This window comes from Alosa sapidissima, chromosome 22, assembly GCF_018492685.1.
Source record: "Alosa sapidissima isolate fAloSap1 chromosome 22, fAloSap1.pri, whole genome shotgun sequence".
Lineage (NCBI taxonomy): Eukaryota > Metazoa > Chordata > Actinopteri > Clupeiformes > Clupeidae > Alosa > Alosa sapidissima.
Window position 1 is genome coordinate 6,376,191 of NC_055978.1, and position 25,000 is coordinate 6,401,190.

The 25,000-nt window shown below is 47.3% G+C and overlaps 1 protein-coding gene across 2 annotated transcripts in view; it reads left to right on the top strand.

Moving 5' to 3' along the window:
- The window catches only part of LOC121697192 (plexin-B2-like), a 179,141-nt gene that overhangs the window by 50,541 nt on the left and 103,600 nt on the right, over positions 1-25,000 (top strand). For both annotated transcript variants that reach the window (XM_042078593.1, XM_042078594.1), the window contains exon 2: positions 22,045-22,160. The gene's annotated coding sequence lies outside the window, so the exon portion shown is untranslated. The remainder of the gene's footprint in view (positions 1-22,044; positions 22,161-25,000) is intronic.

Consider the following 25,000-nt stretch of genomic DNA (forward strand, 5'->3'; position numbering starts at 1 on the left):
CCTCCCTCCCTCTCTCTTTCTCTCTGTCTGTCTCTCTCTGTCTCTCTCTCAATTCAATTGAATTGAATTGCATTGAATTCAATTCAATTCAGTTCAAGGTTGCTTTATTAGCATGACTGTAAGTACAGCGTCTGTCTCTCTCTCTCTCTCTCTCTCTCTCTCTCTCTCTCTCTCTCTCTCTCTCTCTCTCCCGGCGCTGCTGAGATGGCAGAAGAGATTTTAAACCTTGACCGACTCCAGGCAAGATTGAAACGGGAAACGGAGTGATGTTTGGTCTTCGCGTAAACTAAAGAATTCAACCCGCTCGGTTCCAAATCAGAGTCAGATGTTCTTAAAGAACCCCCCCCCCCCCCGCATAAGGGCTACATTAGTTCACTGATTTGCCAATCAGGGACTTCAGACTAGACGTTGGACTCCAGGGTTTATGTGCACGTTTACATTCCACTGACACACACACACACACACACACACACACACACACAGACACACACAGGCAAACATGACAGGTCATCAGTTACTGGAACACTGTGTTTGTGTGTCAGGTCAAGTCAGTGCAATCAGCTTGGTGATCTGGTTGGGGATGTACACTTGAAGAGGTACCACACACACACACACACACACACACACACACACACACACACACAGGGCTGCTCTCGGAGATACTGTGGATTGGTTCTGGCATTGTAGGTGTGGGCCTCATCAGAAGGTGAATAAGGAGAGAGAAAGAGAGAGAGAGAAAGAGAGAAAGAAACTGTGTGTGGGACTGTGCATAGGTGTGTTAGTGTGTGTATGTGTAACATGTCGATTTCATTTTCACAGTGGACCCTATTAAATTTGATTTGAAATGCTAGGTTTCACTCTCTGTAAGAAAGGGGTATAAGAGAGAAAGAGAGAGTGTGTGCTAGTGCTTGAGGTAGAATGTGTGTGTGTGTGTGTGTGTGTGTGTGTGTGGTTGATTGTGTGTGTCTGGTTGATTGTGTGTGTGTGTGTGTGTGTGTGTGTGTGTGTGTGTGTGTGTGTGTGTGTGTGTGTAGCTCCAGGTCAGCTGGGGGTGTGATCTGCTGATTGGCCTCTGAGGAGTGGAGGACCCTAAGTCTGATTGCAGCTACTTTCATTAGATTTCTCCTCCTTCACCCAGCACTCTCCCCCCCTCTCTCTCTCTCCTCCCTCTCCCTATTTCTCTTTCCCTTACTTCTTCCCCTCTCTCTCCATCTCCCTCTCTCCCTCCCTCTCCCTCCCTCCCTCCCTCCTCTCTCTCTCTCTCCCTCCCTCCCTCCTCTCTCTCTCTCATTCACTCCCTCGTTCCTTAAAGGTGAAGTTAAGTCCTGTGCCCAGATGATTAATCATATAAAGAGGGCTGGTGGCGGCCCATGTCTGATGCTAGGGGATGTAATTGCATTGCAGGTGCGAGGAAAGCGATATGAGGCCTATAATGAGAGTCTTGACGTCTGTGTGTGTGTGTGTGTGTGTGTGTGTGTGTGTGTGTGTGTGTGTGTGTGTGTTTGTAATGAACTTTCATTGCACAGTGAGTGAATAGGCCCATGTATATATCTTTGTGTGCATGTTTTTACTGTTGGGAACAGTGTGTGGAACAAAATTCTCCATGTGCCCCCTGATTGACGCAACACACACACACACACACACACACACACACACACACACACACACTGTCACACACACATACACACACACACACACACACACACACACACACACACACACACACACACACACATTCTCTCCATTGTACCATTGTAAAGTCATATTTTCACCTCAGGACTCTGTGATCAGCCAGCAACCTGTTATCAGACACCTGGAGAGAGAGAGAGAAAAAATCACAAGAGGTAGAGAGAGAGACAGAGAGAGACAGAGAGAGAGAGATAATATGAAAGAAAGCTGATGGAAACCAGGCAGGGAGATGATTAAAGGATATATTAAGGGAAGAGAAGGAGGCTCAGTATTCAGAGCGGATCACAGCAGGTTCTGTCTGGAAGCTGCAGCCAATGAGATAGGAAATGAAATAAGGACATGCTCACTGTAGGTGAGCATTATTTCATTTCTGGTTTGTGAGTGTGGATATTCAGGTGCATTTGTATGGGTATCTGTTTATTTGTGTGTGTGTGTGTGTGTGTGTGTGTGTGTGTGTGTGTGTGTGTGTGTGTGTGTATATATGCATACCATATGTATGTGTCTGTGTGTATATATATGTGCTTGTGTGTGTGTGTGTGTCTGCCAACTGCCAACACTGTCCTCCCTGTCTCTCGTCTGTCTGCACGTGATTCTGTTAAGCGTTGACTTCACCGCACAGAAACTTCCAGAACAGCACACAGCCTCCAAAAGCACTAAAAGCGCACACACACACACACACACACACACACACACACGCGCAGAGACATGCACACAGACACACGCACACGCACACGCACACGCACACGCACACAAACACAAACACACACACACACACATACATACACACACACACACACACACACACATACACATCCGCCTCAGCAGCACGGCTCAGAGGAGGGCGTGGAGGGGCATGTTGTTCACGTTAACGCAGATGAGCGTGCTGCTTCGGCTGTTTAGAAGCACGGCGTGACCACGCTTGGACACAGTGGGGGAAATGAGAGGAGAGGGACTTGATTGACCAGACGGAGGAGAATGACCATCCTCCTTCTATTCATTTGTCCGGCTGGCCGTCTTCCCCCTGAAAGTCTGTCACAGCAACGCAGAGGCAGAGTGCAATCACCCCTCGGAGCAGACACACACACACACACACACACACACACACACACACACACACACACACACACACACACACACACAGACACACACACACACACACACACACACACACACACACACACACACAGACACACACACACACACACACACACACACACACACACACACACAGACAAACACACACACACATACACAAAAACACACACACACACACACAGAGGGAGAGAGCAGTCAGCCAAGGAGTGGAGCGGAGAGGAAGCTACTGCGCTGTAACAGGATGTTTGTGTTTGTGCAAAGTTGACCTGTTGCAGCTGTCCTTATCCGTGTGTTTAGGGGGGGAAAACAGACATTTATCATCTTCACAGTGATGACTCTGGGCTGTGTGTGTGTGTGTGTGTGTGTGTGTGTGTGTGTGTGTGTGTGTGCTTTAGACTGACTGTGTATGTGTGTGTGTTCTGTATGGGTTTGGGCTTGTGTGTTAGTGTGTGTGTGCGTGTGTGTATGTGTTTTTGTGTGTGTGTTTGTGTCTGCCGGGAGCTGGCTGTGGGCTGTCTCGTTGAGGAAATGGATGCTGCTGTTTAATTTAGCATCCTCTCCCCAGTCTCCACTCATCGCCACGGCCACGACCACGAGCCTCCCGTCATGCCAACACATCTGGGGCTCTTTTGTGGCCCCTGAGCTTCAGGCTTCCAACTGGGATAAATGCTTAGCAATCATTGAGTCTGTCTCCCGGGGAGCCCGCATTCAGCACTACTGTACTGTGTCACGACCTTCATCATCATCATCATCACCATCATCACCACCATCACCATTATCTTGATCATCATCATCACCATCATTATCACCATCATTATCTTAACCTCATCACCAACATCATTGCCATTACCATTATAATCTGAATCTCGTCCTCTTCATCCTCATCCTCATCCTCATGCTCATTCTCCTCTTCCTCCACGGAGAAGCAGTCTGAGTGTTGTGTTGTGTTGTGTTGTGTTGTGTTGTAATGTGCAGCGGGGTGTTTGTGTGTGTGGTGGTGGTGGTGGTGGTGGGGGGGGGTCGTCAGTGCGCTTGTTGTTTAAAGTAAGCAGAGCCTGTAATTGGCTCGTAGTTAAGGGGGCCACTACTGGGTTTGTGAGCTGTCATTGTTAGCACGACGCTGTTCACCCGCTCATTGCTGTGGTGACGCTTAAGGAGCAACATCATCGGGGCCCAGTGAGAGCTGTAATTGTCACGGTGACACAGGGTGACTGCCTTGGTTACCAGCGAGGCGAATAGCGGATTGGTGGAAGGCTCTGATTGGTCCATTACTGTCGCCTGTGGAACACCACATACACACACACACACACACACACACACACACACACACACACACACACACACACACGCACACACACCAAGACATACATTACACAATTATGTATACATTCCAGACATCAGATATTTATTACAATTCCAAATATGGCCTCATATATATATATACGTAGTTGTGTATACTGTGTTCCTTATTGTTACTCAGCTCTAAATGTAACACTTTCCCCACATGTGCTATAAGCACACACACACACACACACACACACACACACACACACACACACACGACACATATCTAAATACACACACATGAGAGATATGACTTGGCTGTATTCACACACACAGATGCACAAATACAAGCATGCATATCCACATCCCACATTCAGATGCAAATAGAAACTCAGTCACACAGTCACATGCACATTCTGTAATAGTATACTCATAGCCAAGATTCACTCATTCGGCATTGCGTGTGGTGAGGAGCGGTTGCAGTTGCAGTCAGGAGGTTTAAATCATGCTGGAGAGAGGAGCCTGAAAGTGAACCACTAAGGAGAGGAGCCTGTTTGAGTGAACCACTAACAGGCCTGTAGCATGCATCGTAACTTTCTCATCTAGCACACACACACACACACACACACACACACACACACACACACTCTCTCTCTCAACAGCAGCTGAATGTGGTTTCTAGTAGCGTGTCAATGTCCTCTCTGTCTCTCTCTGTCGCTCTCTCTCTCTTGATCTCTCTGTCTCTGTCTCTCATTGCACACAAGCCCGGTACATTTGGGCTGTTATGAGTCACATTTATAGTCTGATCCAGTGGAGTTATGGTGTTAACATGCAGACCTACAGACAGCACACTGCTCTACATGGCTTCCTCTCATTGGCTGACCGTAGCTCAGCTTATTGTTCCCATTGGCTGCTTCTTTCTGAACTCTGAGGTTTGTCTGTGACATCCAGTCCGTTGTGGCTCCACTTTAACCATCTGAAGGATCGATGATGTTACAAAAGTTATTAAGTTGATGGTTCTTTGAGCTCTTGCCGCATTGTAAATATTTAGTCTAATAAAGGATTTTAGATTTAGAATTAGGAATTTGGAATTACTCTGTCACATGTGTTCCCACATTGATCCTTATGAAGCCCTCTCATTGGCTAACGTGATGTCAGCTGATTGTTCTCACTGGCTGACCGCACATGGCTCTGAAATAGTCCCGAAGTGTGACGTAGCGTTTCCATGACGGTAGAATCACTGGATCTAAACAAACAAAGTGGCATAAATAGCATTGAATGTAGACATGTGGCATCATTTCTAGCTAATAAAAATAAATATACCCATTTAAACGTGTTTTACCTGCTAGGCAGCAGCTTAGCCACATAACACGGATTCCATGGCAGGTGTAATAGAAAGAAAGAAAATTCCAGTGGATATTTCACATCTTCTCAAAGACTGGAGGCTGTTAAGAGTGACGTTTTTTGCCAAAAAAATAAAGGCAAAACACGTCCGTGAATTTAAGGATTTTAACCGCATGCTGTGAAGTTACATGCAGGTCTCTTTTACGGAGGAAACCCATGATAAAATAAAACTCTGTAGTCATGAATTTGATCGTGTTGGTATGAATATATGTTATAGTATGTGATTCTTACAGTGTAAAACATATATACTAACGTCTTAGAAACGTTTAATTGATTTATTGAAATAGATTAAGAAAGCCAGTGACGAAGGAGGTCAAGCGCTGGACTGACCAATCGGAAGCCAGGCTACAGGACGCCCTTAGCAACGTTGACTGGGAGATGTTCAAGACGAACTCTGCTGACATCAATGAGTTTACGGAAGTATCATTGAGTTACATCAATATGCTAACTGATTCCATCATCCCAACTGTAAAGATCCGAAGCTTCCCTAACCAGAAGCCATGGGTGGATAGAGAAGTGAGAACGGCATTAAAGACACGCACCATGACTTATAATGCTGGGCTTATTTCAGGGGATATGACTGATTACAAAGCAGCATCTTATAGTTTATGTAGAGCTATTAAAGATGCTAAGCGGCGCTATAGAGACAGAGTTGAAGCTGATTTCTTGGAGGGTGATCCAGCACGAGTGTGGAAAGGACTCCGAACCATCACTGGCTTTGAAAGAAAGTCCCCTCCTATGATGAATGTGAGTAAAGCCCTCCCTGATGAACTTAATGCTTTTTATGCTCGCTTTGACATGAAAAACACAGACTATCTTGCACTAGCTGCAGCATGTGAAGCAAATGAGGATGCACCTTTCTGTGTCTCTGAGGTCGATGTGAGCAATGCCTTTAGGAGGGTTAATTGTAGAAAAGCTGCTGGACCGGATGGAATTTCTAACAGGGTTTTGAAATCCTGCGCTGCTCAGTTAGCTCCTGTGTTCACTTATATCTTTAACACATCATTGGCTCAAGAGACAGTTCCTACTTGCCTCAAGCAGTCTGTTATTGTTCCAGTACCGAAAAACAAAAGTCCATCATGTCTGAATGACTACCGCCCAGTAGCCCTGACGTCTACAGTGATGAAGTGTTTTGAGGAGCTTGTGAAAAACATTATCTGCTCATCCCTCCCTGCCTCCTTCGACCCCCTCCAATTTGCTTACAGAGCCAACAGGTCTACAGAGGATGCCATCTCAAACCTCATGCACACCACCTTAACTCACCTGGAGGAGGGGAATGGGAATTATGTGAGGATGCTGTTCATTGACTTTAGTTCAGCATTCAACACGATAGTACCTCTCACCTTGGTCACAAAGATGAAGGCCTTAGGACTAAACACCACCCTGTGTCACTGGATATTTGACTTCCTCACCAACCGTTCACAAGTGGTTAGAGTGGGGGGTCTGACATCTGACTCATTAACCATCAGCACTGGTGCTCCCCAAGGCTGTGTTTTGAGTCCACTGTTGTACAACATCTACACACATGACTGCAAAGCCAACAGTAGTCATACCTCCATCATCAAGTTTGCAGATGACACAGTGATCTTGGGCCTGATTAGTAACAACAATGAACAGCTCTACTTGGATCAGGTTGATGAGGTGGCACAGTGGTGTCAATCTAACAGCTTGACACTGAATATCAATAAAACCAAGGAAATGGTAGTGGATTACAGAAGGCAGCAGCAGAACTACAGTTACACCCCACTAATGATCAGCGGGCAACCTGTAGAGAGAGTCACAAGTTTTAAATACCTTGGTGTCCACATTACTGAAGACCTAACATGGACTGTTAACACTCAATATGTTCTGAAGAAGTCCAGACAACGACTCTACTTCCTTCGTCAGCTAAGGAAATTCAAAGTTTCTACATCCATCATGAAGGCCTTCTACACTTCAGCGGTTGAGAGTGTTCTAACTGGTAGCATCATCACCTGGTATGGGAACTCCACAGTTAGAGATTGTAGTACTCTGCAGAGAGTAGTGCGCTCAGCTGAACGTACTGTAAAATCTCAACTCCCTGCTCTACAAGATATCTATTCCAGAAGAGTACTCCTAAGAGCCCAAAAGATTCTGAAGGACTCTTCTCATCCTAACAATGGATTATTCCTACCGCTGAAATCAAGAAGACGCCTATGTAGTCACAAAGCCAGAACTGAGAGACTCAGGAGAGGTTTTTATCCCCAGGCCATCCGAACTCTGAACTCACACTATACTGACTTTGCACTCATTTACTCCTCAGCACTCATGACACACCTACAAGACTTTTAGCACTTTTACATCCCTCACGCTATGCTATAGACCTTTTATTTATTTTCTTATTTCATCACACGTCAAAACACACACACACACACACACACACACACACACACACATATCTGACTTTCTCCAACTTTTGCACATCTCCATAGAACTTTTTATTGATTATTTTTGATTTCTCCTCCATCTACCCATGTCCTTGATTGCCTAGCCTTTCTGCCCCCCCCCCCCCAACCCCCCACCCCACCCCCATCCCCAACACACACACAAAAAACACACACACTTACATCATCACTGTCATCACCTCACATACATACAGCACATTGTCTTCAGGATCTTCTCCAACACACATCCTCTACATACTTAGAGCACACTGCCCCCACCTACCCACACGCACACTACACACACACACACACAGTCACTGCTACACTCCCCTCCCGCCCACACACACATCTTCATCACTCACATACATCATGCATACAGTACTCTGCTTGCAATAGTAAGTCCCTTCACCATACTTACCCCCCCCCCCCCCCCCCCAATACACAGCACACTGTCTCATGAGGAAGCTTCTCCAACACACATATTGCACACTGCCCTCTCCCCACATACACAGCACACTATCCCATCTCCCCTGTCATCCCCCCAACACACACACCAAGACCCCTGGCAGTTGGGTTAGCCCCTTGAGCCGTGGATCTGCCCAAGGTTTCTTCCTTGGTAAGGGAGTTTTTCCTTGCCCCTGTTGCTCTTGGGTGCTCCTTGTTGGTGCCCCCCCTGCCCCAATTCCAATCCTCCCCCACCTTTCTTATGCAGCCCTTGCCACTTAATCTACTAAACCCCTCTTCTTCTACTGCACTTTTTACCCCCCCCCCCCCCACACTTTGCACAAATAGGCTGACACCAGACATAATTTCACTGCATTTCTTACTTCCAGTAACTATATGCATGTGACTTCCTTGTATCCTTGTATCCTTGTAAGCCACCGCTATGGTGATTTCTACAGCAATGGTAGATTGATTTGTTTAGAACCAGTGAAATTGCTGCCTTGGCAACGTTACGTCATGGCTTCGGGACTCTATGACAGGTCCCTGAATTCCGAGCTCTCATTGTGACATCAGCGCCTGGCCCGTGTGGTGTTCCAGGGGTGATCCAAAGGCCAGGGCTGAGCAGCGGACAGCCTCCTGGGCCCGGACCAGGGGCTTGGACCGAGCACTGCGCCGTAGGCTTGGAGTCACAGAGGTCCACAGAGACTGGGTCGAGTGTTTGGGCGGTGTGTGTGTGTGTGTGTGTGTGTGTGTGTGTGTGTATGTGTGTGTGTGTGTATGTTAGTGTGTGTGTGTGTGTGTGTGTGTGTGTTAGTGTACATGTATGTGTTGGTCCCAGAGGCTGAGGTGGACAGCCTAAGCCAAACCTCTGCAGCTGCAGTAGTCTGTTCTCAGATAGATAGACAGGGGCTGTGTGTGTGTGTGTGTGTGTGTGACAGAGAACTATTAGGAGAAAGAAAGAGACAGATTGTCAGAGTGAAGGAGAGAGAGAAATAGACTTTATTTGTATGTGTGTGTGTGTGTGTGTGTGTGTTTGTGTTTGTGTGTAACAGAGAAAAATTGAAATGGAGTGTGTGTGTGTGTGTGTGTGTGTGTGGGAGGGGGCAGACGGATAAGTCAACAACATAACATAATTGTAGTCTTTTGTCCTCTGGCTGTTTTGGACAAAGCCGACCACAGACTGTGCTGTTACAAGGGCTCAGTGCTCACAGCAGACCCTGCTGAAGAGCCCTCAGTACTAGTCATGCTTTTCCACCAAACACTGCCCTCTCAAAGAGCCAGTGTGCTGATGGCGCAGTGAGAGGGCACACACACATAAACAAACACACACACACAATAATATACACACTAAGTTTAACACCTGCAAAGTCCACTCAGTCAAGCTTACAGACACACACCAACTTAGTCGTACACACACGCACACAGACACGCACACACAAACACATACACACATGCATACACACACCCGTACACCCACACACTGAACCCCAGGCAAAATGACTGATGCTGAAAGGTCTTCGCAGGCAGACATAACAGTATCTATTTTAGCCATGTCCATATCTCTATAGAAGAGCAAGCAAGGCAGACAGGCAGTCGCGTCCTCTTCCCTGATGGACAGCCAGCATTGTGTGTGTGTGTGTGTGCGTGCGTGCGTGCGTGTGTGTGTGTGTGCGTGCGTGCGTGTGTGCTTGAGTGTGGTAGCGACTGGTTCCCTGTCTAACCATGACTGTCTGTATGTCTGGGGGGTTATGATGTGTATGGTATGTGCATGTCTGTGTGTGTGTTGTGTGTGTGTGTGTGTGTACTGTAGGTTTTCACTCTTTCAGGCGTAATTGCACTTGCTAAAAGCCTTCAGCCTTCAGACTCTCTCTCCACTCCTCCAAAGACCTCTCCTCTTCATTGAACTCCATTCAATTGGCAATCTGACGGCTCGTGTGGTGCCGGTAGCCAGTAGCCGTTGTGGGCAGCCTGCCGCAGACCTGTCTTAAAAGCCAGCCGCACATCAAAGTGCCGAGTGAACGACATAGCTTCCTGTCTGGGGAGAAGCACCGGTCTGGCTCTGAAAATTGACTCAGGATTGACTCGATGATTGGAGAGGAAAAAAATTAATATATATATATATATATATATATGAAGCATTTAACATCCAGAAATAGAGCCTCTTTTCTGTCCCCTAAATCCAGTCTGACTCTCAGACTCTCAAGCGGGAGAATGGGGCCGTGTTGAGTTCAGGTCTGACCAGAAGGGCTTCCATTATTTCTCCCTGACCACAATACTGAATCACCATCCACCATTGTAGAGTACAGTATGTGCTTGCTCTTTGTTTGTGCTTGTTTGAGGAGGGGAGTGTGTTGTTTGAGTTTTGTGTAGTGGCTGTATATTTACAGTGGCTTGAAGATGACACAGAAAATGGTTGAGAACGGCAAAGGATTTCAGAGGCTTTTTTATCTGAGAATTCTAAGTGGGGACTGGAAGGGTGGTGTTGGGGCAGTGGGGTAAAATGTATTGGTTCAGCATGAGTTGTAGAGAAAGAGCTCATTAAGAGGGTGGAGCTCCGTGGCCTCCAGGCCAAGAGGGCGGGGGGTTGTGGGTGGGGATGGAGAGAGCATATGGACCAGATAGGCCATGAAGGCCCTTCACAACCCCCCCCCCCCCCCCTTCCCCTGGCCTAGAGAAAGGTGGCTATTGTGTGTATGTATGTGTGTGTGTGCGTTTGGGTGTGTGTGTGCTTGTAAGTTTGCATGTGTGTTTGCGTGTGTGTGTGTGTGTTAGTCTTTGAGTTTGTGTGTGTGTGTGTTTGTGTGTGTGTGAGAGAGAGAGAGAAACAGTCTGTATGAGTGTGTGTGTGTGTGTGTGTGTGTGTGTGTGTGTCTGCTGGGGGGTGTCAGTTTTCTGCACTGCTGGCAGCAGGAACATTGAAACGGCCAGACGAAGAATCTCAAGCATCCTGAGCTCTACCAGATGTGGAACCGCAGACCCTTCTTAGTCTCTCTCTTTCACCCCTCTACCCCATGTTCTCTCTCTCTCTATCGCTCTCTCTCTCTCTCTTTCACCCCTCTACCCCATGTTCTCTCTCTCTCTCTTTCACCCTCCCATGTTCTCTCTCTCTCTCTCTCTTTCACCCCTCTTCTCCATGTTCTCTTTCTCCCCCTCTACCTCTAACTGCCCCCCTCTCTGTCACCCCTGTTATTCACGTTCAATCCCCCCTCCACCCTTCTCTTTCTCCCTCTCTGTCTCTTTCTGTCTCTCTCCCTCTCTCTTTAACCCACTCTTCATGTTCACTCTCTCTCTCCTTCTCTCTCTCTCTCTCTCTCACCTCCCTCCATCTCTCTATCTGCTCAGCCTCTTGTGTTTCCCTCTCTGTTTATCAGAGCCCTTCTCCGTATCGTAATGCTTTTAATCTTATCTTGTTGTTTTTGCTCGCTCCAGTCTCTCCAGTTCTCTCTGGCATCTCATTTTCCCCCTCGCTGCTCCACTAACACCCCCCCTCCTCCTCCTCCTCGATACTCCCATCCTCATCCCTCACTTTTTCTCTCTGTCTCTCTCGTTCCCTCTCTCCCTCCCCTCTACCCCTCTTGCCTTCCTCCCCACACGCATACACACACACACACACACACACACACACACACACACACACACACACACACACACACACATACACTTCTGCGTTTCCCCTCTCTTTCGCTTCCTCTCTCACTCTTTCTCTCCGCTCTCTCCTCTCTCGCTCCTTCTCTCCGCTCTCTCTCTCGCTCCTTGTCACGGAGGCCGTGGTGTTGGAGTAGATGTGATAAGCTGGAGTCGTTTCTGCTGCATCACATCACCTAGGAGGAGAGAAAAACAGAGAAAGGGAGACAGAGAGGGAGAGAGAGGGAGAGAGAGAAAGTGGAAGCCTGATATTTGGTGTTATCACAGCCAGCCCTTCACACTCCCATCCCCACAACACCTCTACCTATCTTTCTCTATCTCCTTCAATCTCTCTCTTTCAACCTCTACCGCTCAGTGCGTCTACACCTCTAATTTTTGATTAGTGTTTCACCAAAAACATCCTCCCTCTCTCTCTCTCTCTATCTCTCTATCTCTCTCTCTCTCTCTTTCCTTCCCTCTGTTATACTCTCTTGCTCATACAGCAAGTCAGTATTCAACTGCAGACTCAGTGCTCAGTGAAATCTCTTAAAACCCAGATCCAGCCAGCTCAGATACACACGCTCACACACACACACCCACACACACACACACACACACACACACACACACACACACACACACACACACAAACACACACAAACACACACATACACACGCACGCACACACACACACACCACTATACACACACCACTATCCTATTCTATCTGTTCCAGACTGACTCTGGATCTGTCAAGCACACTCTTTACCCACGGGATGGGGCCTGGTTTTGTCTTGCAGTCTTAAGATCCATCTGTTAGGTCTGCCTGATAGTAGCTCAGTGTCACAGAGAGGTGATGCTCTACTCACTGTTTCTATCACTAACATGGACACTCAGCACTTATCATATTATTCTAGCATTCTTTCTTTAGTCTATTTTGAGGACAGTGAAGAGTGACACAAACAAGCAAGCAAGCAAGGGAGAGAGAGAGAGAGATGGGGCAGAACCAGGAAATGACCCGTGCTGGACTCAAACCCGGGTCCCCGCGGGCACCTGGATCCAAGGTGGCACGGAGGCTGCAGCCAAGTGCGCCACAGCGCCCCTTATATTCTAGCATTCCTGCTTGTTTGTTTGTTTATTTATTTGTTTATCGCTTTCTCTCTCTTTTATTTGTTCTCAGTTGCTACCTTACTACAGTATGTATGTCTGTGAAGTTTCAACCCACCACTCCAACAAGTGAGTGTCTAAAACGGCGAGTCACTGCCTGTCAGCATCACAAACAGAGCAGCAGCACTAGCAGCAGCAGTGCAAATAGCTCCACCGCTAACATGTTTGTTTACCACCGACAAAAATGGCCGCCAGAGCGAGACGCCGCGGCCCCACAGGCAATCAGCGCGCATTGAGCTGTGGAAACGCCCATAGGCTCCAGGCGACTGGTAGCTGGAGAGCCAAAATGGCATGTTTGGATAAACAGAGAGAGAGAGAGAGAGAGAGAGAGAGAGAGAGAGAGAGATAAAGATAAAGAGAGTAGACGAAGGGTGGTTTGTGGGAGTTGTTCCGTGCGAGCGCTCGGAGCAGGAAGTGGGGAGCTGTTGATGTCGGGGCTCCCAGCGGGACTGCGTGGTCCGTCACCAACGGAGACGCTGACCAAACGACCTTCCGGTCCCACGCCGGCCATCAGGCTGATTAGAAAAATAGAAAAGTGGGAGAGAGAGACAGGGATGGAGAGAAAGAGAGAGAGATAGAAAGTGTGGAGGTAGAGAAGGACAGAAAAATAGGAAGGTTAAAAAAAAAACAGAAAAGAAAGATACATACACAGAGAGGGAGATTGAGACAGAGAAGAGAAGAGAAGAGAAGAGAAGGATAAATACTATTGTTTGATTGAGACTGACTTTTCTATCAGTGAGCTATTTATACAAATACACCGTTTGAGGAAAGGGAAGGGGGGATAGGGAGATACAGAGATGGAGGAGAATAGGAAGAGGCAGTAGAGAGAAAGAAGGAGATGGAGAAAGAGAGAGAATGATAGAGAGAATAAGAGGGGAAGGGTGAGAGAGTGATCGAGAGAATAAGAGGGGATAGGTGAGTGGGCAGAGGGAGAAAAGAATTGAAGAGAGGGTGGGAGGGAGGGAGAGATAAAGTGATTTGTTCCTATTGTATAGGAGCGTGTCAAGCTGTCACGTCCAAGTGATCTGTGATTTTCTCTTCCTTTCTTGTTTTTAATTCAGAGATAATCGGTAGCACAGCCTTTGTCAGACGTGACACGTTTCCCAATCTTTCTAACTCTCCCCCATCCTCTTCCTCTTCTGTTCCCCTCTCTCTTTCCCTTGCTTTCTCACTTTTCTCTTTTCCTCTCCCATTCACTCAATCCCCCCCCCCCCCTCTCTCTCTCTCTCTCTCTCTTTCCCAGCCTCTGAACTTCTTTCATCTGGAGAACATGAAAGTGGCACTGATATTACTGTAATTGGGTCACAGTTTTAAACTACTGTGGTCTCCAGCATGTATGTGATGTGTGAAGTGTGTGTGGTTGTGTGTTTGCATGTTGATTATGTGAGATAGTTGGATTTTAGATTGAGTGGCAGATATCCATCCTTCTGTTGTATGAGAGTGTGTGTGCACCCTATATATGTAAGTCTCTGTGTGTGTGTGTGTGTGTGTGTGTGTGTGTGTGTGTGTGTGTGTGTGTGATTTCGAGGAGTGGAGTGCAATTTTAAGCCCCTGTTTGCCACTGCGTCCGGAGTAGCAGTGCCCGGTGTGTGATCGATCGCCTGGCGTTCTATAAAAGAACTCCCTGACATTACCTTCTGAGTAGAAATGGAATTACAATTTCTCAAATAAATAAATAAAAATGTGGGGCCTTTTTTCCTCTTAAGCACTATGGTAGGGCCTGTGGAGCCTTGCCTCATTGGTTTGATGTGTGTGTGTGTGTGTGTGTGTGTGTGTGTGTGTGTGTGTGTGTGTGTGTGTGTGTGTGTGTGTGTGTGTGTGTGTGTGTGTGTGTGTGTGTGTGTGTGTTGGTGATTTATTGGGCTGGGGGAAGCAATGACACAAGAGCTGGATTTGTGTCCGGCTGTCCGTGGCCAGAGTGGTGCCGCCTCATTGCGAGCGCACACACATGCACACACACACGTACACACACACATGCACACACACGTACACACACACACGTACACACACACACACACACACGTACACACACACACACACACACACACACACACACACACACACACATCTCACACACACAGACTTCAGGGAAGCTTCTTCTATAAGAGAATGAGCATGAGAGCCAAGTAGAGAGCTGCAGAGTGAGTGTGAGAGTGTGTGTATGTGTGTGCTAGAGAGAGAGAGTGTGTGTGCATCTTTGTGTGTATGTATGTACGAGAGAGACAGAGAGAGAGAGAGAGAGAGAGAGTGTACTGTGTGTGTGTGTGTGTGTGTGTGTGTGCGTGTGTGTGTGTGTGTGTGTGTGTGTGTGTACTACAGCTGTAGAGAGAATATGCGTGAGACATTTCATCCCTCTCTTCCTCTGAATCTTTATCTATCTTTCACAGCTTTAATATCAGCGGCTTGATAATAACACATTGCTATTGTCTTTTTTATTGCCAAAGCATTTAGGGCCTACTTTAGAACAGCATATGCAGCATTTAGGACCTTCATGAGAACAGCATATGCAGCATTTAGAACCTTCATGAGAACAGCATATGCAGCATTAGAACTTAAATTAGTACAGCATGCAGCATTTATGGCCGACATTAGAACAGCATATTTTAGGGCCGACATTAGAACAACATATGCAGCATTTAGGACCTACATTAGAACAGCATATGCAGCATTTAGGACCTTCATTAGAACAGCATATGCAGCATTTAGGACCTACATTAAAACAGCATATTTTAGGGCCGACATTAGAACAGCATATGCAGCATTTAGGACCTACATTAAAACAGCATATTTTAGGACCTACATTAGAACAGCATATGCAGCATTTAGGACCTACATTAGAACAGCAAATGCAGCATTTAGGACCTACATTAGAACAGCATATTTTAGGGCTGACATTAGAACAGCATATGCAGCATTTAGAACCTACATTAGAACAGCATATGCAGCATTTAGGACCTACATTAGAATAGCAAATGCAGCATTTGCAGTCTCAGATACTCAAAGGAAACTAAAACTGTCTCTCTCTGTCTCACTCTCTCTGTATCTCCCTCTCTCTGTCTCACCCTCTCTCTTTCTCTCTCTCTCTCCATCTCACCCGCTCTGTATAGTGCACTGTGTAGCTAATAGCTACTACCTAGTCATCCACTGTGTAGTGCAGGATGCAGTGAATGAGTGCTTATTTGGAATGCAGGCTTGGCGCTACCTCTGTGGTCTCTCAAACGGTCAGCAGCCTGTCTGTCGCGCTGCAGTGGAGACCATCGCGTGAGAACCTCTGGTCTGTCAGTTATGGCATGAAACATGCACTCCTCCTCCTCCTCCTCTTCCTCCTCTTCTTCCTCCTCCTCCTGCACACATACCCCAGCTGCTCTCTCTCCACCTCCCACATTCTCTCTCTCTCTCCTCCTCTTTTTCCTCTATCTCTCTCTCTCTCTCTCTCTCTCTGTCTTGTCCTCACTACGACCCTCCTTCATTCCCTTTTTCAATCTTGCACTCCCTCTATTTATCTATCCATACCTCCCTCCCCCTCACTCTATCTATCTATCCATACCTCCCTCCCCTGACTCTATTTCAATCTCTCGCCCTCTCCTCCCCATACCTCACCATCCCTCTTTTTTTTTATCCAGGGTGAGCACTTAGGAGAAGGCTGATAGATAGGGAAGTGCAGAGAGAGAGAGAGAGAGAGACAGAGAGAGAGACAGAGAGAGACAGAGAGAGACAGAGAGAGAGACAGAGAGAGAGACAGAGAGAGAGACAGAGAGAGAGACAGAGAGAGAGACAAAGAGAGAGACAGAGAGAGCGAGCAGTTGTGATACCCTGTCAGTGTGTTTTAGTTGGAGCGTGTGTTATGTCCTGCTTAGCATTGCACAGTTAATGCATGGTTAGTGTTCTGATTCTGATTTGTAATGTGTCTGTCTGAGTGAGATCTGTTGACGGTGTGTGTATGTGTATGTGTGCGTGTGTGTGTGTGCGTGCGTGTGTGCGTGTGTGTTTGTGCGTGCGTGTGTGTGTGGTGTGTGTTTGTGCGTGTGTATTATCATCGAGTCTGCTCTTTGCCATCTCTGTGGTTTTCTGTGCCTCTCCAATGTTGGCCACACATATGCCATAGCCCTGTCTGTTCCTGTCTCCATGCACGCCTGGTTGGCACCGGCTCTGCTAACTGCTGCCGCTGCCATGTGGTGCCACATTGAGCTTCCACCAGGGCAGCCTGGCACTCATGCCCTGTGGTACTACAGGCTGTGAAGTGAGTCCTAATGGTTGCACAATGTGGAACAATAATATGCTTTCTCCTTTTCTCTGTCTTATTTTCACTTTCTAAATTCACTATTTTCTTGAGTGTCATTCATTTATCCATCCATCCATCCATCCATCCATCCATCCATCCATCCATTCATCCATTCATTCATTCACTCATTCATGTGTTCCTTCATTTGTTTGTTTGTTTGTTCTTATAAACTTGTCACTTAAAAATATACCTAAGTTTGTTTATTCATTAATTCATGGTCATTCATATTCATTCATTCATGTGACATATCATTTCTGATTCATCATGTACTTGTCACATTCCATTTCCCCTAAAGATGTTACATTGGGCAGTCTGCGCTCATATGTGTTGCCATATCGTGTCCACTCCTGCTGGCTGGGCACCAGTGGTTGGCAGTGCCCTATGAGGTCATGCGCATGTGAAGGGCACCCGCGTCTGCAGGCTGTGCCCGCTGTGTCCTGTCTAATGCCTGCTGGGGTGCCCGCAAACCAGACGCCAGACCACTCATGTGGTGTAACTGTTACCCACATGATGCCATACCACTGTGTGTGTCTGTGTGTGTGTATGGTGTGAGGATTGATTTGTAAATGTGTATGTGTGTGAGGGCGTGTTTGCATGTGTGTATGGTGTGAAGATGGGTTGCGTTTGTGAGAGAGTGTGGGTCTGTGTGCATTTGCGTGTCTGTACGTGTGTGTGTGTGTGTCTGTGTGTGTGTGTGGGGGGGTGTGCATCATGGCATCCCTGCTACACTACTCCCTAACAACACTCAAAGTTTAGGGCCATCTTGTGGGACCACGCTCAAATGCTCCGATGCTCAAATGCTCAAATCTTCGGCCCATCCGATGAGCTCATGCCCATGTGACGAGTGCCCATGTCTGCAGGCTGTGCCCGCTGCGCCCTGTCTAATGCCTGCTGGGGTGCCCGGAGACCAGACGCCAGGCCACTGCTTCCCCTTCATGTGGTTAAACCAATACCCACTTCATGTCACGCCACGCCACGCCCTGCAACCATAACCACTAGGGAGCCTAGGGTCAGCGTATGGTCAACATTCAAATATTCAAATCTTAGGAACCCTATGAAATTCAATTCTGAAAGCTATCGTAGCATTACATTCAAATCTTAGGGCTACATTCAGATCTAAGGTCATTCTAACCAGGCCTGCTATCAGGAGGGAGAGAGGAGGGGAGGGGGAGAGAGGAGGGGAGGGAGAGAGGAGGAGAGGGGGAGGGGGAGAGAGGAGGGGAGGGAGAGAGGAGGAGAGGGGGAGAGGAGGGGAGGGAGAGAGGAGGGGAGGGGGAGAGGTGGTTTGCTACTCCCACCCCCCACCCCCTCCATTATGAATGGCTGAACTGATCCTATGTAGTCAAATCTCAGATTGTTGGGCCATATAGTAATACTCCTTTATTGCCCTCCTTCTTTCTCTTTCTCTTTCTCTTTTCATTGGCTCTGCTGTGGGGTGAAAGAGGAAGCTGGACTCAGGATGCCTCACTTGTGGAACGGTCATTAGCACGAGCGGAACAGCCCTGCGTTAAATATTAATCTGGGTGCTATGACTGAAAGTCCAGGGACTCTCCCATTGTAAAAGTTAGAGGGAGCCAACAAGGGAAATCAGGCTCCGTATGGCGTGTGTGTGTGTGTGTGTGTGCGTGTGTGTGCGTGTGTGTGCGTGTGTGTGCATGTGTGTGTTTGTTTGTGTGCACGCGTGTGTACATTATCAATAGCAAGGTCAAAAGCCAAGGGCAGCTGGATAAAGAGTCTTAATGGTTATAGCCATAATAACTCTCTGCCTCTGTTGCTATTTCACTTACAGCCTCTGCTCCTCAGATAGCGCCGCTGTGCTTCTGGCTCTCATCTGGCTCTGATGTGGCTCTGACCTGGCTCTCATCTGGCTCTGATGTGTCCCTGACCTGGCTCTGATGTGGCCCTGATGTGGCTCTGACCTGGCTCTGATGTGGCCCTGATGTGGCTGTAATTCGTGTAATTCGTCATTTGTTCCAGGGTGGTTTAATATCTGTTCTGTATCATGACTCATGATTTCCCAACGCATGGTAATGATGATAGAATGGCTGTCTGCTTCAAGCTGTCCGTCAGGAGAGATAAAAGTGTTTCCTAAATGGTTAAGTAAAAGCAAACTGCTGTTACTGTTAACAAATGAAGAGGATGCTCCACTGGGATTATCGGAGTTAGTTTGCTGTATTTGCGGAGACAGGGTATTGGAGCTCCTAGGGGTTTGGCTTTTCCCACATTTGGACCAGAACGCAGTGGAGTTTGCTCTGACCTATGTGACCTGTGTGGGACATGGGGCCATTATAAGACACTAGTTATCGTCCAGTCCTCTTAAAGATCACAGCTGCTGTATAGTCAGTTTCAATGGGAAACTTTGACCACATGAACTCCCAGTCCTCCTAAAGATCACACTGTCTGCGTCATCTGCACAGCTTCAACTTTGATTCAGCGCGTGTGTGTGTGTGTGTGTGTGTGTGTGTGTGTTCTAAAAGAAGACGGTAGCTAAGTGCTGCAAGACAAGACAGGCACAGCCAGCCAGTGTGCTGTAGCCATATCCATTTACAGACAATGCATTGCATCTTTAACCTTAGCCTAAAGCACAGGCCTGTGTGTGTGTGTGTGTGTGTGTGTGTGTGTGTGTGTTAAGATCTTCAATCTTAAAGGGAAACTTGGCAGGATTTCCCCCTCTGCTGGAGAAATTGTGCATTATGCTATTTTAAACTGTGGGAAAAGGTAACGATAAAGCACATGGATTTGTTTACAAGCTAGCGAACGGCTAGCATACGTTTGGCATAACTATGTGGATGTTACAAGGTAAGAAACACGATTTAAAAAGAGTTTATTGTTTCTCACTTCTCTTTCCGGGATGGTAGTCTCAATGTTGCAAGGTTGGTTTTCCGCCTGGGGACGCTAGGCGCAGCGGTGAAAGTCACCATTTTCACCGGAACAGGTCATTTAACCATCCAAATGATTTCTAAACGGGTTTATTACGTTGAAATATTTGCCAAGTTCCCCTTTAACCTAAAGCACAGACCATTGTACCCTGTAGTCAGCTGATACGTGTTAGAGCTCAGGTTGAGAGAGAGGAGGCGAGAGAGGGGGAGAGAGAGAGAGAGAGCGAGAGAGAGGGGGAGAGAGAGAAGGGGAGGAGAGTTCCTGTCTGCTTATGAAACAGCTTTAACTCCAACAGAGAGGAGCCGCTTGCTGATGAGTCGGCAGTATAAAGTGTCTGACCTGATGGAGAGTTCTAGCTGTCACACACACACACACACACACACACACACACACACACACACACACACAGCAGCTGGGCACAGACAGAGGCAGAAATGAACTTGGAGACCTGCGAAGATGGGGAGACAGTGTGTGTGTGTGTGTGTGTGTGTGTGTGTGTGTGTGTGTGTGTGTTTATGTGTTTGTGTATTTGTGTGTGTGTGTGTGTGTGTATGGTCACAGGATATGAAACAGAGTTGGTTTAATAAACCCACACCAGTGCTGATATCTCTTCTTTTCGAAGTCAGGGCTTGTGTGTGTGTGTGTGTGTGTGTGTGTGTGTGTGTGTGTGTGTGTGTGTGGGTGTAGACATGGAAGGGTGGGAGTCTCGTTTAAGTCTCTCTTTCCAATCGGACCTTTCTCTGCCAAACGTTTTGCAGATGGAGATTCCATATGGGTCCCTCCTGTGAGTAACTAAGGTTCATCTCCATCTGAGGGGAAAGTACCCCAGATCCCCAGATCTGCAAATCATTGATTGTTATTTCTATTGGGCGGCCATGAAAGGCGCTCGTAAAAATGGCTGTACCCGACGCCACCCCTCCGCTGCCACATAAATATGGATCTGATGTATTCACCCATGTGCTCAGATACATTAACATATGCAGGACCACACACATGTAAGCAAATAGTGAATGCATACATTAGTTATGCATACATAAGCATTCTGTGCATAAGTGTGCGTGTGTGTGTGTGTGTAGTAGATGGTGTGGAAGACTTAATGTTCACTAAGCTACCTCCTTATACATACTGTACAGTAACATTTCCATGCATGCCTGGCTGTGTGTGACCATCTTAGCTTCTTGTTTAAGATTATAATTATGTGTGTGTGTGTGTGTGTGTGTGTGTGTGTGTGTGTGTGTGTGTGTGTGTGTGTGTGACCATCTTGGCTTCTTGTTTAAGATTATAATTGTCTGCATTATGCATTGTGCTCTTATCTGCTGCGCTGTGCTTCTACTGTAAGTCTCCATTACTGTGGTCTTCTTCTGCAGTTTTCTCAGGTCAATATGGTATACTATACTTAACACATACAGTATACTGCGGGTAGCCTAATGTAGAATAGACCAGATGGAGTAGAAGAGAGTAGACTGCACTACTGGGATAGAGTAGCGTAGTGAGTATACTCAGTTTTTTGCTTTGGTGTTCCAGCAAATTTTGTCATCCAGCAGCACCTGTGGCTGTTTACAGTGTATCGTGTGTGTGTGTGTGTGTGTGTGTGTGTGTGTGTGTTTTTTCCCTCTTTTTCATAGTGGCGTTTGGCCTCTATTCCTGCTGCTGGCTTTGAGACTGTAAACTAGTGCTGTACTCTACTTCACCACAACACTATGAGGCCACAGCCAGTAAAAACTCTAAACACTCTCTCTCTCTCTCTCTCTCTCTCTCTCTCTCTGTATCACAGGCCTCCTGAATCCTGTTGGACCACTCCGGAACCCTGTTGGACCACTCCGGAATCCTGTTGGAACCCTGAGGAACCGGCGCGCCGGGCCCCACTGTAGCGCAGGACAGCATATCCTGGTAAACAAATTGAGATCAGATGTTCTGTCTGCTGCTGAGCACTGCCAAGCGCCTGTCCTTCATCACATGCTAATGTAGGCCAGGCATGCACACGCACGCACGCACACACGCACGCACGCACGCACGCACGCACGCACGCACACACACAAATACTTGCATCCACCCTCTCCACACGTACATACACAGACACTCAGACACAAGTCACACACAGAAACACCCACACACACACACAGACACACAGAAAAACACACACAAACATACACATAGACCTAGCCGGTTAATCCCAAATTCTGTCATGGAACGGGGGGCTTGGGAAACCACACAGACTGCCGAGTATTCACTGAGGTGGTTTCAGATGTCTTGTGGAAAAGAGGTTTTTCTGGGCCACCTGGCTTTTCACGCTTTACTCCTGCCCAGCTCGCCGTCTGTCTGTCTGTCTGTCTGTCTGTAGCATCTGTCTGTCTGCGTCTCAGTGAAGGTTGGCGGAGATTCAGACATCTAAGAGTGAGTGGAGACAGAGTGGAAAAAGTGAGAAAGTTCTTGCTACCTTTGTCTGGTCCTGTCTTCAATTTGGTTGCTCTTGCTTGTCTGGCTGTTCTTTCTTTCCCTCTCTCACACACACACAGACACACATACACACACACACACACACACACACACACACAACACACACACACACGCACACACACACGCACTCTTTCAGCCTCTATCTCTCTCTGTCTCTTTGTGTTAGTGCCAGTAAAGGAAGACTATGTCCACATTGTGTTCCCCTGAAAGCCATGGGCAGATTATCTGATAATTGTTTAACTCTGAGTGCTGAGTGTGTGTGTGTGTGTGTGAGAGAAAGTGCGTGTGAGTGCGTATGTGTGTGTGTGTGTGTGTGTGTGTGTGTGTGTGTGTGTGTGTGTGTGTGTGAGAGAGAGAGAGAGAGAGAGAGAGAAATAGAGCTCCTCTCCAATCTTGAGAGATGTTCTTTGTTATCCTTCTTCCATCTCTGGAACACCCACCGATGAACCCAAAACAGACTCTCTGTTGATCAGGCCAACCTGGAGTTTAGAGGTCAAAAGGTCAAAGGTTAATTTCATTACCCACAATTCCTAATTAAATTTTTCTCCATTAGTTTTCCTTTCTCTCATTCCCTCCCCACTCTCTCTCTCTTTCTCTTTCTCTTTCACTTTCTCTCTCTCTCTCTCTCTCTCTCTTTTTCTCTTTCTCTCTCTTTCTCTCTCTCTTTCTCTCTCTCTCTCTCTTTCTAAGGCCTAGAAGGATTAGAGTTTTTCTTCTTCTTCTTCTTCGTAAGTTGGCGAGCCAGCCGGCCTGCAAATAGATATTAATAAAAAAGGACATATTCTCACGAATACCAGGCCCTCTGGTGTGCTCTGTTTATTTTCCCTCTCTTTCTTCTCTCTGACATCAGGGCGGTCGGGGGGGGGGGGGGTTGCGGCAGGCGGACGAGTGACCGTGCCCTTTTAAAGCCGATGGTTTCTGCGTTCACTGGCAAGCAGACCTGACCATCTCAATGGTGTGTGTGTGTGTGTGTGCGTGTGTGTGTGCGTGTGTGTGTGCGTGTGCGTGCCCGTGCGTGCGTGTGTGTGTGTGTGTGTGTGTGTGAGTGTGTGTTCTTTCAGGCGTGTGTGTGTGTGTGTGTGTGTGTGTGTGTGTGTGTGTGTATGTGTGAGAGAGAGTGTGTGTGTGTACTTTCAGGCATGTTTTTGTGTGTGTGTGTGTACGCGTTTCTCCGATTTCAGCCAATTGCTGCCAAGAAAAGCATTCTTCTGTTCTTTCCTTCTGTCCAGCATGCTTTTCAGGGGTTTTGGTGCTAAATGGCACAGGCCCCACAGTACATGGCTCAGTACAGCCAAGCTTAGCTGGGTTCTGGGGAGGAACTGGCCCACATCTGGGGAGGAACTGGCCCACATCTGGTGCAAGTCTGACTCAGTGGCCAGGAACTCCAATGCTGGCAGCAGGCCAGCCATGATAACTATCTTTGAAACTTGTCTGAGAGTCTTTCTCTCTCTCTCTCTCTCTCTCTCTCTCTCTCTCTCTCTCTCTCTCTCTCTCTCTCTCTCTCTCTCTGTCATTCTTTCTTTCTTTAATGTAAAATGGAGCAAATAAGATGCCGGTTTGGGAGTTTCTCACCACACCTCTCTCTCTCTCTCTCTCACACACACACACACACACACACACACACACCACACACACACACACACACACCTCCTCCTCTCTCCTGTCCCTCCCCGGGTGTCCTAGAATTATTTATTCATTTGGAGGGTGTAAATTATTCAGGATGCTGCAAGTGGGGATTGCTGTGTGTGTATATTTGCGTGTGTGTGTGTGTGTCTGTGTGTGTCTGTGTGTGTCTGTGTGTGTGTATATATGAGCTTGACACGGTGTGTATTTAAGAGAGATGGTGTGTTTGTGTGTGTGTGTGAGAGAGAGAAAGAGAGTGTGTAGGCCTCAGAGGTGGATAAGTGTTAACCAGATCCCGTGCTGAGGGGAGGTAGGTCTGCTCTTGTAAGCTTAAACAAACTCCCCACTCTTCACCATGGCGGCCTAACACTCTGTCATACGCTATTTACCACACACACTCACTCACACCCACCCTCACACACACACACACACACACACACACACACACACACACACACACACACACATGCTATCTCTTAAGTACACACACACTGTCAAGTTCACACACTGACACACACACACACACACGTACAACTCTGTTTCACTTTTCTTTCATCGTGGCTGAATCATCCCCCCTTCTCCTCTCCTCTCCTCTCCTCTCCTCTCTCTCTCACCCCTTTTTCCCTGATGTGAAATGGAATTGCTTTCTT